General features: G+C 38.5%; 1 pseudogene; it reads right to left on the bottom strand.

Moving 5' to 3' along the window:
* Positions 1 to 14241: 14241 nt before the first annotated feature.
* LOC119524281 lies at positions 14242 to 15019 on the bottom strand (annotated as a pseudogene).
* Positions 15020 to 15320: the final 301 nt, after the last annotated feature.

Here is a 15320-nt window from a genome sequence, read left to right as displayed (position 1 = left end):
ATACCAAATATTAATGGACTAAACTCCCCAATAAAAAGACACAGGCTGGCAGAATGGATTAAAAAAAAAAGAACCCGTCTATATGCTGCCTATGAGAAACACATTTGAAATACAAGGAAAAAATAGACTGAAAATGAAAGGTTGGAAAAAGATATTTCATGCAAAGAACAACCAGAAAAAAGCAGACAAAGCTATACTAACATCAGACAAAGTAGACTTCAAAAGTAAAACAATTAGAGATAAAGAAGGACACTATATATTAATAAAAGGATCAATTCATCAAGAAAACATAGCAATCATAAATATTTATGCAACAAGCCAGAATGCCCCAAAATTCATGAGGCAAACACTGAGAACACTGAAAGAAGTATACACCTCTACAATAATATTTGAAGACTTCAATACACTGCTCTCAGCAATGGATACAACATCTAGACAGAGGATCAATAAAGAAATGGAGACATTGGATTGTATGATAAATGAACTAAACTTCATGGAAATTTATAGACACTACATCAAACAACAGCAGGATACACATTTTTCTCAAGTGCTCATGGAAAATTCTCTAGAATAGACCACATGTTGTGTCACAAAGCAAGTCTCAACAAATTTCAAAATATTTATATTATACAAAGCACTTTCTTAGACCATAATGGAATAAAGCTGGAAATAAATAAAAGGCAGAAGGTCATAAAACTCACAAATATATGGAGGGTAAACAACCCCCTCTTAGAAAACCAGTGGATAAAGGAAGAAATTGCAGAAGAAATTAGTACATACCTCAAGGCAAATGACAAAGAAAACACAACATATCAAAACTTATGAGATGAAGCAAAGGCAGTGCTGAGAGGGAAATTTATTGCCCATGTTAGAAGAGGGAGCAAAAATTGAGGAATTAACTGATCACCTGGAGGAATTAGAGAAAGAACAGCAAATTAACCCCAAAGCAAACAGAGAGGAAGAAATAACAAAGATTAGATCAGAAATAAATGAAATTGAGAACAGGAAAACAATAGAGAGAGACAACAAAATCAGAAGTTGGTTCTTTGCTAAAATCCATAAAATTGATAGACCACTAGCTAGTCTGAAAAAGATTGAAGGAAAAAAAAAAGGAATGGATGCAAATAAATTCAATCAGAAATGGGAAAGGAGGCAACTACTGATCCTGCAGAAATAAAGGAGATAATGAGAAGATACTATGAGCGACTATATGCTAATGGACTTTTTTGAAAAATATAAACAAGCAACATTGATTCAAGAAGAAATAGATGACCTCAAGAAACCAACCACAAGTAAAGAGATTCAGTCAGTCATCAAACAGCTCCCGAAAAGGAAGACCCAAGGACCAGATGGCTTCACATGTGAATTCTACCGAACATCCAAGAAAGAATTAGTACCCATCCTGCTCAGAATCTTCAAAAAAATTGAAGAACAGGGAAAGCTACATAACTCATTCTATGATGTCAACATCACCCTTATATCAAAAATCAAAGATACTACAAAAAAGAAAATTATCAACAAATCTCTTTAATCAATATCAGTGCAAAAATCCTTAACAAAATACTTGCAAATCAAATCCAGGAGCACACTAGAATATTATACACCATGACCAAGTGGGATATATTCCAGGTATGTAAGGTTGGTTCAACACAAGAAAATCAATTAATGTAATACACCACATCAATAAATCAAAGCAGAAGAACCACATGATCATCTCAATTGATGCAGAAATGGCACTTGATAAAATTCAAAATCCTTTCCTGAGAACACTTCAAAGATAGTCTAGAAGGGAATTTTCTCAAAATGGTAAAGGCAATATATAAAATCCCACAGCTAACATACTCAGTGGGGAGAGACTGAAAGCTGTCCATCTCAGATCAGGAACAAGACACAGATGCCCATCATCACCACTGTTATGCAACATTGTGCTGGAAGTGTTCGCTACAGCAATTAGGCAGGAAAAACAAATAAAAGGTATCCAAATAGGAGAGGAAGATGTAAAACTTTCACCATTTGCAGATGACATGATTCTATATATAGAAAATCCAGAAAAATCTACAGCAAAGCTACTAGAACTAGTCAATGGATACAGCAAAGTGGCAGGCTACAAAATCAACAAACAAAAATCTGTAGTGTTCCTATACACAAGTAGTGTGCAACAAGAAGAGGAAATCAAGAAAAAATGCCATTTACAGTAGCAACTGAAAAAAATCAAGTATTTAGGAATAAACTTAACCAAGGACACAAAAAACCTTTACACAGAAAACTACAAGAAAGTGTTGAAAGAAATGGAACTGGATCTAAGAAAATGGCATAATATATCATCTTCATGGATTGGAAGATTAAGTATAGTTAAATGCCAATTTTACCCAAACTGATTTATAGATTCAATTCCAACTAAAATCCCAACAACTTACTTTACAGAAATAGAAAAACACATAACCAAATTTATTTGGAAGGAGAAGGTGCCCCAAATAACCAAAAATATCCTGAGAAAGTGGAACAAAGTGGGAGGACTCACACTACCTGACTTTGAAATATATTACAAAGCTACAGTGCTCAAAACAGCATGATACTGGCATAAGGACAGACATACCAACCAATGGAGTCAAATTGAGTATTCAGAAATGGACCCTCGCATCTACAGACCATTGATCTTTGATAAGGCAGTCAAGCCAAAGCAACTGGGACAGAGTGGCCTCTTCAATAAATGGTGTTTGGATAACTGGATATCCATTTGCAAAACAATGAAAGAGGACTCCTACCTCACACCTTATACAAAACTTAACTTGAAATGAATCCAAGACCTAAACATTAGCACTAAGACCATATGACTCTTAGAAGAAAATGTAGGGCAATATCTTAAAGATCTTGTGATAAGAGTTGGTTCCCTAGACCTCACACCCAAGGTGTAAGCAACCAAAGAGCAAATAGACAAATGAGATCTCCTCAAAATTAAACACTTTTGTACATCAAAGGACTTTGTCAGAAAAGTAAAAAGGCAATCTACACAATGGGAGATGATATTTGGAAACCACATATCAGATCAGGGTTTAATATCCCAATTATATAAAGGGATCCTACAACTCAACAGCAGAAAGACAAACAATCCAATTAAAAATTGGGCAAAAGACATGGACGGGCACTTTTCTGAAGAGAAAATACAAATGACTCAAAATCATGAAAAAATGTTCTTCACTGGCTATTAGGGAAATGCAAATTCAAACCACAATGTGATATCTCACACCTACCAGAATGGCCATTATCCAAAAAACAGTAAATTACAAGTGCTGGAGAGGATGTGGAGAAAGAGGTACATCTATTCATTGTGGGAATGTAGAATGGTGCAATCACTCTGGAAGACAGTGCAGAGGTTCCTCAGGAAGCTAAGTATAGATTTGCCATATGACCAAGCTATTCCATTGCTAGGTATATACTCATAGGAACTGAAAGTTAAGACATAACTGGACATTTGTAAACTGATGATTATTATAACATTATTCACAATTGCCAAGAGATGGAAACAGCTGAAATGTCCATCCGTGGACCAGCGGATAAACAAACTGTGATATATATATACATGGTGGAATATTACACAGCTGTAAGACAGAATGAAGATATGAAACATATAATAGGGTAGATGAACCTGAGGACATTATGTTGACTGAAGTTAGCCAGAAACAAAAGGACAGATACTGCATGATCTCACTAATATGAACAAACATTAATATGAGCTAACAAACTTTGAGAGTTAAAAGCTGACAACACCTGCTACCAGGAGACAGAAAGAGGCTTGAGATCAGACCTTTGATGCTGAAGGACTACAGAATGTTCAGCAGGATTGATTGTATAGGTCCAGAAATAGCATAATACTGTGTGATGGTAGCACAATATTGTAAGTACACTGAACAAAGATGTCTGTGATTAAAGCTGAAGAGGTGGGATAGTGGAATGTATGACACCAGAGATAAAGATAGATGATAAAAATTGGGACTGTATAACTTGGCAAAACTGGAGTGGCCAATGACTGTTACTAAATGTAGAAATATAAAAATATTTTTACATGTGGGAAACAAATGAATGCCAGCCATGCAGAACATTGAAAAGGGATGGTATTTGGGAAAAAAAAAATATCAAAACAAGCTGGAGTCTATGGTCAACAGTAACATTGTAATACGCTTCTATTAAATGTAACAAAGGCAATATACCAAAGCTAAATGTGTATGAGAGAGGGATATAAGGGAGGGATATGGGATTCTTGGCAGTGGTGTTGTTTTCTGTCCTTACTATTCTATTGTATTGTATGACATTTTATTTTTCTTTTAATTATTCACTAAATTTTTGTTATAGTAATCAATATGTTCAAGTGCTGATTGTGGTGATAAATGTACAACTTTATGATGATACTGTGAACATCTGACTATACACTGTTGATAAATGTATGGTATGTGAATATATCTTCATAAAATTGTAGGAAAAAAATATAAATAGGGATAAAAGTGCTGGAGAGAACATGGAGAGAGGGATGTACCTATCTACTGTTGATGAGGAGGAATAATGGTTTAGCCTTTCTGGAGGTCAGTGTGGTTGTTCCACAAACAGCTAAGTATATGGGGGCCATAAGGTCCTGCAATCTAATTATAGATTATGTAATTGAAAGATCTGACAGCAGAGATGAATGGACATTTGCATACTTTTGTTTATGGAGGCAGTATTCATGATTTGCTGTGGGTGGAGGTGGCCTAATGGTACATAGACTGAGGGACAGAATCGTGAACTGTGGTATATGCATAGAATGGAATATTGAGCAACTACAAGAAGGTGTGAAGCAGTGAGACACATGAGTTGAATGGATCCTGTAGACATTTTGAGTGAAGCATCCCAGAAACATAGGCAAAAACTATAATGCCTCACCAATATGGACTAACTACAACAAGTAAACTCAGAATTGAATCTTAGAACACAGCCTAACAGGGGAATGATTATTGTAATGGTCCCTGGATTGTAAGCTATTACACCAGTCACATCTATTCCTGAATTGTAATGGCTGTCTCCAGACTCTGAGATGCTGATCCCTTTGTGTATAACCTGATTGGTCTCTGGAAAATTGAGTATCTCTGTGACACCTGAAACTCAGAGCTAGATCTCAGCAGATATGAATGTCAGTATTAGTGCATACAGCAACTGTTTAAAAAAAAGCTGAAGAAAAGCCCAGACTTCAATTAGAGATAGGAATGAAGCAGATCTGTTTAAGACTAGGGCAAATCAAGCCAAAGATCGAAGGTTGAAACTGACTGTGTGTTAAAACTTCAAACTCCATATGAGACCAAGAGGAGGAGATGTTTATTTGGTGCAGGATTTATATTTTCTAAATAGTATGATGTCTACAGTCAGTTTGTTCAAACATCACAATTACATGGAACTTTGAATTAGAAATGAGTTAGTATAGGTTAGGGTGAAATAGTGACACATCCCATGGTAATTTGGGCAGAGAATAAAAATATGTATGCAGGACCCCTTTATGGAGCTGGGGGAAAATGTGGAAGTGTTGGACTTCCTCACCTGGACTGTTACTGATGTTCTTGCAAACATTGAGGACTGGCACTTTGATGTGCCAAGCCCCCTATCATGGGACCTGCCTTTATGAAGCTCATTATTGCAAAGGAGAGGCTAAACCCACTTATAATTGTGCCTAAGATTCTCCCCTTGAGTACCTCTTTCTTGCTCAGATGTGTCCCTCTCTCTCTAGATAAGCCACCTTGGCAAGTGAACTCAGTGCCCTCCCCACTACATGGGACCTGACTCCCAGGGATGTAAATCTCCCCGGAAATGCAGGATATGACTCCCAGGGATGGATCTGGATCTGGCATCATGGGATTGAGAACACCTTCTTGACCAAAAGGGGGAAGCAAAATGAAATGAAGTTTCAGTGGCTGAGAGATTTCAAATGAAGTTGAGCAGTCACTCTGGTGGACATTCTTATACACTATATAGATAACACTTTTTAGGTTTTAATGTATTGGAATTGCTAGAAGTAAATACCTAAAATTATAAACGCCAACCCAGTAGCCTGTGCTTTTGAAGATGACTGTATAACAATGTAGCTTACAATGGGTGACAGTGTGAGTGTGAAATCCTTGTGTTTTGCACTCCCTTTATCCAGTGTATGGATGAATGAGTAGAAAAATGGGGACAGAAACCAAATGAAAAGTAGGGTTGGATGGTGGATGGTTTGGGTGTTCTTTTATATTTTTATTTTTTATTCTGATTCTGATTCTTTCTGATATACAGCAAATTTTCAAAAATGGATTGGGGTGATGAATGTATAACTATATGATGATACTGTAACCAGTTGATTGTACACCATGGGTGATTGTATGGTATGTGAATATATTTCAATAAAACTTAACTTAATTTAAAAAATCAACAAAAAACCTTTCAACAAAGAAAAAGCTATGGCCAGATGATTTCACAGGGGAATTTTACCAAACATACTATAAAGAACTAACACCAGGCCTCCTGAAATCTTCCAAAAAATAGAAGAAAAAGGAATACTACCTAACTCATTCTATTATGTTAACATCACTCTTATAACAAAACCTGATAAAGGTACTACAAGAAAGGGAAACTAGAAACCAATCTCCCTAATGAATATAGATACAAAAATGCTCAACAAAATACTGGCAAATTGAATCCAATAGCACATAAAAAGAATTATACAAACTATAAGGCTTTTATGGTGTAACTGTGTAATTGTGAAAATCTTGTGACTGACACTGCAGATGTGAAAAACCCACAGCCAGCATCATACTCAGTGGTGAGAGACTGAAAACTTTCCCCCTCCTTAAGATCAGGAATAAGACAAGGATGCCCACTGTCACCACTATTATTCAACATTGGGCTAGATGTTCAAGCTAGAGCAACTAGGCAAGAAAAAGAGAAAAGTTATCTAAATCAGAAAGGAAGAAGTAAAACTCTCATTATTTGCAGTAACATGATCCTATATTTCAAAAATCTCAAGAAATCTATGACAAACCTACTTGAGCTAACAAATTCAGCAAAGTGGTGGGATATAAGATTAATGCACAAAAATCAGTAGTGTTTCTATACACTAGTAATGACCTGAGGAGGCAATTAAGAAAATAATTACATTCATAATAACAAACAAAAGAATCAAGTATCTAGGAATAAACTCAACCAAGAATATAAAAGACGTGTGCACTGAAAACTACAAAACATTGCTAAAAGACATCAAAGAAGACCTAAATAGTTGGAAAGACATTCCGTGCTCATGGATAGGAAGGTTAAATGTTGTCAAGATATCAATTTGATCTACAGATTCAAGGTAATTCTAATCTAAATTCCAGCAACTTACTTTGGAAACTTAGAAAAGTTAATTATCAAATTTATTTGGAAGGGGGAGGGATCTCAAATAGCCAAAAACATCCTAAAAAAACAAGAAGGAAGTAGGAGGACTTATGCTTCCTGACTTTAAAGCTTATTATAAAGCCACAGTGGTCAAAACTGCATGGTATTGGCACAAACATAGACATATTGACCAATGGAATTGAATTGAGAGTTCAGAAATACACCCTCAGATCTATGGCCAACTTATTTTTTTTTATACATTTTTACTGTGAAATATAATATATATACAGAAAAGTAATAACTCTCAAAGTACAGGTTTACCAAGTTTGATAGAGCAAATTTCAATATATGGTATAGGTCACAGTTCCACAGTTTCAATTATTTCCTTCTAGCTGTTCTAATACACTGGAGACTAAAAAGAAATATCTATATAATGATTCAGTAGTCACCATGCTTTGTTAAGTCCTATCTTCTATGTTGCTACTCCTCCCTACCATTTGATCACTGTCTCAGTCTTCAGTGATATCTAGGCAAGGTCAATTGATTTTTGTCAAGGCTCCCAAACCCACTGAAATAGAACAGAATAGTCTCTAATCAATTGGGCTGGGAGAACTGGATATCCATTTTTTTCAAAGCAATTAAAGAGGACCCCTACCTCACACCTTATACAAGGATTAACTCAAAGTGGATCAAAGACTGAAATGTAAGAGCTAGTATCGTAAAACTCCTAGAAAATATAGGGAAACATCTTCAAGACCTTGTGATAGGAAGTAGATTCTTAGACCTTACAGCCAAAGCACAAAGAACAAAGAAAGATATATATAAATATGAACTCCTCAAGATTAAGCACTTTTGTGCCCAAAAGGATTTTGTCAAAAAGATGAAGAGGCAGCCAACTCAGTGGAAGAAAATATTTGGAAAGCATTTATCTGATAGGGGATTGATATCTAGTTTATATAAAGAAATCCTACACTCAACAACAAAAGCACAAACAACACAATTGTAAAATGGGCAAAATATATAGATAGACATTTTTCCAAAAGGGAAAAACAAATGGTTAAAAAGCACATGAAAAGATGTTCATCTTCATTAGCTATTAGGGAATGCAAATCAAAATCACAGGATATCATCTCATACCTATAAGGATGGCTGCTATAAATCAAACAGAAAACTGCAAATGTTGGACAGGATGTGGAGAAATTGGAACACTTATTCACTGCTGGTGGGACTGTAAAATGGGACATCCACTGCGGAAGACAGTTTGGCTCCTCCTCAGAAAATTAATATCAAGTTGTCCTAAAACCAGGCAATTCCACTACTCAGTATATACCCATAGGATCTGAAAGCAGTGACATGAACAGACATTTGCACACTGATGTTTATAGCAGCATTATTCACAATTGCCAAAACATGGAAGCAATCCAAGTGTCCATCAACAAATGAGTGGACAAACAAAATATGGGATATACATATGATGAAATTTTATGCAGCAGTAAGAAGGAATGATGTCCTGAAGTGTGCAACATGGATGGACCTTGAGGACATAATGCTGAATGAAATAAGCCAGACACACACAAAAAAAGGTATTGTATGATTTCACTAACATGAACAACCTAGAAAATATAAACTTTTATAATGTATAGTCTTATATAGTCTTGTAATGTATAGTCTTATAGTCTTATAATGTATAGTCTTATGATGGAGTCTTTTTTTTAATCTTCATTTTATTGAGATATATTCACATACCACGCAGTCATACAAAACAAATCGTACTTTCGATTGTTTACAGTACCATTACATAGTTGTACATTCATCACCTAAATCAATCCCTGACACCTTCATTAGCACACACACAAAAATAACAAGAATAATAATTAAAGTGAAAAAGAGCAATTAAAGTAAAAACAGAACACTGGGTGGCTTTGTTTGTTTCCTTCCCCCACTTTTCTACTCATCCATCCATGAACTAGACAAAGTGGAGTGTGGTCCTTATGGCTTTCCCAATCCCATTGTCACCCCTCATAAGCTACATTTTTATACAACTGTCTTAGAGATTCATGGGTTCTGGGTTGTAGTTTGATAGTTTCAGGTATCCACCACCAGCTACCCCAATTCTTTAGAACCTAAAAAGGGTTGTCTAAAGTGTGCGTAAGAGTGCCCTCCAGAGTGACCTCTTGGCTCGTTTTGGAAACTCTCTGCCACTGAAGCTTATTTCATTTCCTTTCACATCCCCCTTTTGGTCAAGAAGATGTTCTCCATCCCACGATGCCAGGTCTACATTCCTCCCCGGGAGTCATATTCCACATTGCCAGGGAGATTTACTCCCCTGGGTGTCTGATCCGACGTAGGGGGGAGGGCAGTGATTTCACCTTTCAAGTTGGCTTATCCAGAGAGAGAGGGCCACATCTGAGCAACAAAGAGGCATTCGGGAGAAGGCTTTTAGGCACAATTATAGGGAGATCTAGCCTCTCCTTTGCAGCAACCATCTTCCCAAGGGTAAAACCTATGGTAGTGGGCTCAACCCATCAAACCACCAGTCCCCTATGTCTGTGGTCATGTTAGCAACCATGGAGGTGGGGTAGGCCAATACCCCTGCATTCTCCACAGGCTATGATGGAGTCTTATAATGTAGACTATAGGGGATCTAGAGGTAGAACGAAGTTATAAAAAGGGAGTGGTTACCTTGTATGTACAAGATTGTTAATGAGGTTGAATTTAAATTTTGGGAATGGATAGAGGTTATGATAGTTCATTATTGGGATTATAAGTAATAGTGTCACATTGAAGGTGAATTTGATTGAAAGAGGTTGTCTAATGTCACGTATCTTACTGATTAACACTATAAATATAAATAAGTTCATGCATGAACTACTACAAATGTATGACACTTGTGCAAAGAGTTAATGATAGAGTGGGATATGGGGGGAAATTACCTATTACATGCTATGGGCTATATTTAAGAATAATGCCTTACCAGTTCCACACCAATACTAGGGGTAAATACTTGGAAAGGAAATGAGATGGGGTGTTTGGGGTTTTCTTTATTTGGTGATAGTGTCTATCTGTTATTTTTCTCTTTGGAGCAATGAAAATTGTCTCCAATTGAAAGTGAAGATTACACAATTAAGTAAGGATACTGTCAGACATTGATTATATACTGTGGATAGTATACAACATAGGTGAATATATCTCAATAAAATCTACACATTCAATAAATAAATAAATAAGCAAACAAAAAGATACAAGTGCTGTAGAAGATGTGGAGAGAGAGGTATATCAGTTTTGGTAGGGAAATAGAAAGGTGCAGCCCCTCTGGAAGGCAGTGTGGTGGATCCAAAGGAGGCTAGATATGGGGTCTCCATATAAGCATGCAATCATGTTAATAGGAGTGTACTTAGAGGAACTGAAAGCAGGGACATGATTAGGAATTAGCACACTGATGTTTACAGTGGCATTATTCATGATTGCCATTGTATGGAGATGGATGAAGGCTCCATTTATGGATGAGCAAAAGGGTGAAATGTGGTATATACATATGATGGAGTATGGTGTGGCTACAGAAAGGAATGAAGTCCTGAAGCATGCAATAAGATGAATGAACCTAGAGGACACTATGTTGAGTGAAATAAGCCAGAAACAAAAGGACAAATATTCTATAGTCCCATTTAGAAAATGCTTATAAGAAAACTAGGGCTGAGCTTCTGGGAAGATGGCAGATTAGGAGAGACAGAACAAAACCCTCCTCCACAAAAAACATTAGATAAAGGACAGAAAGTGCTCCACAACAGCAGTTCCAGGATTCCACTTGTTAAGCAGGAACATCTACACCTATAGTAAGTGTGTACTTGGAGAAGCTGAGAGACTGCATTTAAAACCAGTGAGTGTTCCACACACAATGCCACTCAGGAATGGGCAGTTGGAGCTGGTGGATGAGTGTGGAGGGAGCAACCAGATGTGAGCAACCTTCCATGCTCCAGGTACCCTCCTCAGCACTTGCTTTGGGTAGTAACCCTTCTCAGACCCACAGCCAAGAGCCCCTGCACCAGGGATTGGCAGTTGAAGCAGGAAGAGGAGTGTGGAATGGAGCAGCTTTCCATGCTCCAAACATCCATCTTTGCAGTTGGCTGGGGAGATGACCCTTCAAATCCCCATGGCTGAGAGCTTCCTTGAGGGAATTTGGAAATCAGCAGGCCTGTGACAGTGTCTTCACTTCCTCCACAGAAGCCTGCAGTGTGCACAGCCTAGAGGCAGGGGTGATGCACAAAAGTAACAGGAGCCTTCCCCCAATCCCAGGGACTAGTGGGTGCATGGCAGAGAGGAGCTGTGAGGCATTTCAACTGAAAGGTGAGATGCACAGCTCTTGAGCTCTAGAGTACACCACCAGCAACCCCAGGAAGAGCCGGGACCACTGTGACCTGGAGTGAACTCACTGCCAAACTGCACAAGGCATGACCCCGACCCACAGGGCTGGCAATTCCCAGTGCACACAGAAAATTGGTGCACTGATTGGATTTTGACATGGTTAGTACACCAACTCAGTGCATGGATGAAGTTGGGTGAGAACTGGCTTGAGGATAACAGGTGGCTCAAGAGGGACATCTGCTGGTAGGTCAGGGAAAGTGCATTCCACCAACCTGTAGCTCTGCAAAGTTACAGATAAATGTTGAAATAATTCTGCATATCCTAAAAGAACCATATCAAGGTGTGCCAGTTTGAATGTATTATGTCCCCCACAATGCCATTATCTTTGATGTAATCTTGTGTGTGCAGATGTATTAGTGTTGATTAGATTTTAATTCTTTGATTGAGTGCTTCCATGGAGCTGTGACCCACCCAACTGTGGGTGATAACTCTGATTGGATCATTTCCATGGAGGTGTGGCCCTGCCCATCCAGTGTGGGACTTGATTAGTTTACTAGAGCACTATATAAGCTCAGACAGAAGAAGCAAGCTTGCTACAGGCAAGAGGGACACATTGAATAATGCACAGAAGCTGAGAGAGATGCTGCACATGAGAGACAGTTTGAAGATGGCCGTCGAAAGCAGACTCTTGCTCCAGAGAATCTAAGAGAGGACAAATGCCCCAAGAGCAACTGAGAGAGACATTTTGAAGAGAAGCTTCAGCCTAGAGAGGAACATACTTGGAGAAAGCCATTTTGAAACCAGAACTTGGAGCAGACACTGGCCATGTACCTTCTCAGCTAACAGAGGTTTTCTGGATACCACTGGCCATCCTCCAGTGAAGGCACCTGATTGTTGATGCATTACCTTAGACACTTTATGGCCTTAAGATTGTAACTTTGTAACCAAATAAACCCCCTTTTGAAAGCCAATCCATTTCTAGTGTTTTGCATTTGAGCAGCATTAGCAAACCAGAACAGACTTTGGTACTGGAAGTGGGGTGCTGGTGAGTTTGCAAATACCAAACATGTTGGAATGGATTTTTAAATGGATAAGGGGAAGACTCTGGAAGAACTGTGAAGAGCTTGATAGAAAAGGCCTAAACAGCTTTGAAGAGACTGTTGGTAGAAATATGGACTCTAACGATAGTTCCCATAAGGCCTTGAGCATAAATGATGAATGTGTTGTTGCAAACTGGAAGGAAGGTGATCCTTGTTTTAAAGTGGCAGAGAATTTGGCATAATTGAGTCCTGGTTTTGGACAGAGGGCAAAATTTGGAAGCAACAACCTGGAATATTAGCTGATGAGATCTCCAAGCAAAATATAGAAGTAGCCTGGCTTCTACTTGCAGCCTGTAGTAAAATGCAGAAGGACAGAGATAAACTTAAAACTGAACTCCTGAATTCAAAGAAACCAGAAACTGATGGTCTGGAAAATTCCAGGCTTCCAGGGGGCGGAAAACCAGAAGCTACAGCACAGCATGAGGATTTAACCAAACATGGAACCCAACCACCATTTCAGTGCAATCCAGAATTGGAGATGGAGTTATCCAGAAAGGATTTGTGGAAAGTCCTATTGTCTGATGACTTTGAACCCTGTGTGCTTCATGCAAAGCCAACAGAATTTTTTTTTTAGATCTTTATAGATGGAGCTGCTGCTGGTCTAGACTGCAGTAGACAGAAAAGGACCAAATTGAAGGAAAATGGAGGTTGAGGTCTGGAGTCAAGAGGTCTTGTGCTGGGAGAGTGGAGTGGCCCACACACAGAAAGGCCGAGTTTGCCCCAGAGGTCAAGGGTGATCCTTCTGCCTCGATGTTCAGTAAGAGTTCTGCCACTCCAGGCCGCAAAGAGGGTGGAGCATATTCCCAGGGGTTTAGGGAGAGCCTGAATGCCACCCCACTGTTCTGAAGGGGTTCAGCATGTGCCCCAGAGATGAAAGAGAAACTGGGTGCTGCCCTGATGTTTGAGGAGTGTGGGGCCAAGAAGGTGGTCTCCCTAATGTGTGGGTATGTTGGAGCATGCACTCCAGAATTTGGAGAGAAAAGGGCTGCCACAAAGGTTCTCAGGAAGGGTTAGACTTCTGCTCTCTCAAACCCCAAGGATAAATGACTCCCAGACTTTGAAATCTAATGGAGTTTGCCCTGTGGGTTTTAGGAACTGTTTTGGTCCCTTAAACTCTGTTTTCCTTTCAGTTTCTCCTTATGGCAATGGGAATGTTTATCCTATGAATGTCCCTCCTTTGTCTATTGGAAGCAGATAACTTAGGTTTCACAGGTACAGAGCCAGAGGGGAATTTTGCTTTTGGATGCACCATGCTTGTAACTGATTTTGATGGGATCTTGTACTTACCTATTATTACTGAAATGATTTAAGTTTCTGTGATATTGTGATGAGATGAATGTATTTTGTATATGGAAAGATCATGTCATTTTGGGGTAGAGAGTGTACAATGTGCTGGGGTTTTTTTTCCCACAAATAAGGCTTTATTTTGTCTGAATTTTAAACAGATTCTTGGACTGGTGGCTCATAACCATCAGTTCGTTCCACTTTAGCACCTGTCTCATCTCCAGTTGCTTTTCCAGAACTACTACCTTCACCGTGAAGCTCCAAGAGTTTTCCCAATTCAAACTAGGGCTTCTTCAGCATTTTTACTTTTATAACAAACACATCATGGAGAGGATAGATAGATTGGCAATCGTTTCCTATGTCTTTACCAATGCTTCTGGAGTCAATTTATTGACCACTTCTTTCAAGTCATTTGTCTGCACCTCTCAGGTCATGATTTCTATCATCTTTTTCTGGATTTGGCGGACCTGTTGGTGCTGAGCATAAGAGGTCTTCTGAATCTAATTGTTGCATTTTTTGGTAAAACCAACACAGAAAAGATGAAGCAAATAACTATCGGTAGTTTTGACATTGACATGAGCTTCAATCATGGTCTGCCATTTTTTGACCATAGAACACATTTTGTCATGGGTAAGATCCATGCCATGGAAGTTGGTTAGGCAGTTTTTGCCCTGCACATCCTCAGTAATTAGCTTGAATTTTCTAAATGCAAATTCATCATTCTGCAGATCAGCAAGGCTCACTTCAAAAACACAACCCTTAAGGGAATCAGATGCAATTTTGGTTCCTTGAGTCCTTGTAACTAGTGTTTTCCCAATATTTCTTATATTAAACATTGCTGGTGCTTTCTTCTTGGCTCCTTTTTTGCCACCTTTTGTAAGGCGCTTGTTCTTGCCAACCACCATGGTGCTGCTCAGAGAGCCAAAAGGGCTGAATGTGCTGGTTTTAATGGATTGTGTCCCCCAAAATGCCACTACCTTTGATGTAATCTTGTGTAGGCAGACATATTAGTGTTGATTAGATTGTAATTTTTTATTGTTTCCATGGAGATGTGACCCACCCAAACGTGGGTGATAATTCTGATTGGATAATTTCCACAGAGGTATGGCCCTTCCCATCCAGCATCAACCTTGATTAGCTTACTAGAGCAATGTATAAGCTCAGATAGAAGGAGCAAGCTTGCTACAGCCAAGAGGGAAACTTTGA

This window comes from Choloepus didactylus, chromosome Y, assembly GCF_015220235.1.
Source record: "Choloepus didactylus isolate mChoDid1 chromosome Y, mChoDid1.pri, whole genome shotgun sequence".
Taxonomy (NCBI): domain Eukaryota; kingdom Metazoa; phylum Chordata; class Mammalia; order Pilosa; family Megalonychidae; genus Choloepus; species Choloepus didactylus.
This window is presented reverse-complemented; position numbering and strand designations above follow the sequence as displayed.